This window comes from Pinus tabuliformis, chromosome X (assembly GCF_031772625.1).
Source record: "Pinus tabuliformis cultivar Carrire ecotype Pingquan chromosome X, CPIR1, whole genome shotgun sequence".
Taxonomy (NCBI): domain Eukaryota; kingdom Viridiplantae; phylum Streptophyta; class Pinopsida; order Pinales; family Pinaceae; genus Pinus; species Pinus tabuliformis.
The window spans coordinates 955972309-955975583 of record NC_142308.1 but is presented as its reverse complement, the minus strand read 5'-3'; the positions used below and the strand labels follow the sequence as shown (position 1 = coordinate 955975583).

At 40.1% G+C, this 3275-nt stretch overlaps 1 pseudogene; it reads right to left on the bottom strand.

The window, feature by feature from the left end:
- Positions 1-232: 232 nt before the first annotated feature.
- On the bottom strand, positions 233-1763 carry LOC149142866 (glycosyl hydrolase 5 family protein pseudogene; annotated as a pseudogene).
- Positions 1764-3275: the final 1512 nt, after the last annotated feature.

Here is a 3275-nt window from a genome sequence, read left to right as displayed (position 1 = left end):
TCGAATATGATGAAGATTTTCCAATTACTATTATTAATTTTTTACTATTTTAATACTTAAATCACTTGAAAGTGAAAATTTGAGATAAAATTCTCGAAACCTGCGTTTCGTAAATACGAAGACCGAAATTTGCAGCTGCATCTTTCAATTCCTTAAATTTACAGTGAACTTTTCCAAGTAGAGTGGAATTGAACATTGCAAAATGAAAAACTTCGTAAAACCAGATCCGGAATTAAGAAAAACTGTTATGCATATATATATTAAAAGAAAGTTAATAAATCAACTTTGCGATGATTTCTGCAAGGATTGGAGCTTGGAAATAAAGGTGGGATCCCTGAGACCGTCCCAGGTGGCATTAAAGATCCCGTAAGTCTCTTCGAAGTGTGTGTCATTCCCATTACGAATATAGTAGCTCCCCTGTAGAGTCCAGAGCGCCCAGTCGTAATCCCCGGCGGTAAGAAAGGCAAGGAAGCAGTTAATGTAATTGTTATCGCCCACATTCGTTCCTCGCTCATCAATTCCAAACTCGCTGATGAACAGCGGCGCCGGAGGAGATAAGGTTTTGGTAACAAATGCAAGATGGTCGTTTATCCGGGCCGTCACAGTTTGGCAGAGCGTGTCCACTGGCATTTTCTCCCACGCATTCCCGTCTGTGAATGCATACCAATGCATCTCATACACGATTTTGTTTGTAAACGACAGACTCACCGGCTTCGACGCCAAGAATTTGAGATCGGCGTCGTAATTGAGCCCCGACATGATGACCAGCACGTCGGGATTGGCGTCGTGGACGGCCTGGGCTCCCTGCTGCATGTATTTGTACCAGTCCGCCGGATTCGATCTCTTGCCTCTCAGTTCGTTGCGCAGACTCATTCCCACGACCGCTGATGTGCCCTTGAAAGCGGTGGCCATGGCGGAGAGCCCCTGGATCCACACCCCTGGATCAAAATCCGCGTCTCCGAAGAACCCATTCCCATCGTCGTAGCCGCAGCACCAGCCGGGTCTACTTCTGTGGTTATCGAGTATGACCATCAGCCCCGCCTCTCCCAGCCCCGCGACCACTCGCTTATAGGCGTCCATGAGCGTCAGGTCGAGAAACTCCGGGTTCTTGACAGACATTGTGGCCACTACGTCGCTCAGATTCAACGAATTCAAGGAAGCTCGAACCGTCAGGTTTCGATTCGCCGGGTCAGTGACCATGAAGGTGGCCCATGTGAGGCGCACGCAGTTGAATCCCTGGGCAGTAATGGTGCTCGTTATGTATTTCAATGGCTGCCTGTTCAGCCCCTCCGTGACCATGGGCTCCAAATGCGATACCCAGTTGACGCAGGCGAGCTTTACTCTGGTGCCTGCAGCTTCGTCAACGATCCATCGAGATTTCACTGCAAGAGAACCCGACACAACGGTGTCCACAAAACACAATAAAAATATGAAGGCAGAGAACATCCATATCTTCATCGCCATTGAACTTCGAGGTCGAACCAACTGATCTCCCCGAAGGTTTGGTCTAGTATTGTATTTGTACTCCGCAGGGACCTCGAAAGTTTCCCACTGAATCTCTAGACGTCAGTTTACCTTTTTCACAGGATTGGGAACCTTTCCCTTTAATGGGTCTGAGCAATCCACAAACACTTTATGGAAATTTGTCGCTACGCACTGTCTGTATCTGAAAGGTTGCCGTCCTTTGATGGGTGGGCACAGCAAATGTCAATGACAGAGCCCGTGTGCAGTGGAGGCCATTACCATTTCCATTACCGGCAGCAGCACCATGAGGATTGGCCCGCAGTTTTACAGAAAGCGATGAATATTAACCATCTATACGCGTAACATTCATGATTCTTGGGAAATGGGAAGGAAGTTTCTGACCCTCACAAAGTATTTTGGAGTTTAGTGTAAATTTTAATGTCAATTCAAACATCACGCTACCTGGATCGGATTTCGTGAAACCGTCCTTCAAAGAAATCTATCGAAAACGATGTGGTCGTCTTTTTGGACAGCATAAGATTCAGCACTTTGGAAGTATCAGACTTTATCTTGATTTTACTCAGTGGAATGGAAGGATTTGAAGTGATCTTATCATCTTTGTATGGTTGATTAAATAACTTATTTTCTAAGATTTGATGCACTTGCGTGAAAAGCCTCCTTTTATTGTTTGTAAGGTCAGGTCACGGATATCATATGAAAATGATTCCTTAGCTCACATATTTCTCTCAAGTCGCTTTACCTTTAGGGGACGGTACAACTTACTCATTAATTTAATTAACGAACTACATTCAATTGAACACGAAGTATATACGAATTATATGTATAGGAGTTAAAAGGAGGATCAACAAATCGCTTAAAAATCATATCTCAATTAGTTATCATACTTTTCTAACAAACTAACTAGGATAAATATATCTCAATTAGTTATCATACTTTTCTAACAAACAATTGTCAAGAAGATAAACTCAAACTTTTGTGGTAAGTGCTCGAAAAGCTGGTCAATGAGATAAAATTGTGTTTTCGAGTATTAAGAAACAATTAATTAGCTCTTCATATTTTATTAAAAGTAATACATCAACGTGCTTCAAGAATATATTTGAAGAAAGGGGAAAAAGGTAAAGAGACTTACATCTATCAAATGGGACAATAAGTTCAAAGAAATTCGCAAACAGTCCAATTTATTATAAACATGAAATAGAAAATATAGCATAACAAAATCACACAAATAATAAGAAGGATTTATTAGTTATCAAAATAAACAAAGTGACATGATATTTCACCAATCAGTTGGTTACAATATATTTACTAAAATATATTTCAAAAATTAAAATCTAGACAAATAACTTTTATTTTAGAATTCTAGATTCATTAATTAACCTATTATGGTTATGTATGTAATACATAAAATGTGGAAAATAGAGAATAGTAAAATAAAACTTGCAAACCATAATGAACACAAAATATGATCAACCTTTAGAGAGAAAAACCAACTAGAATGTGAGGTTATTATGCTTTATCTTTCATTGAATGGAAATGGATGCAAGTACAAAGGAGTGAGACATGTAGCCTATGGATTACTATAGTAGACAAACACTCTTTTTTTTATCTCTCTATCCACTTTCAGATACTATGTTCATCTATAGAACATGTTCATCTATGGAACAAAATGCCCTGGAATAGAATGAAATATCTTTTCCTCTTAATGGTTTGATTATATCACAACCTAATAACCTACCAGTGGTTAAGTTTGACACCAACTTTTAACCAAAGTTTGACACCAACTTTTAACC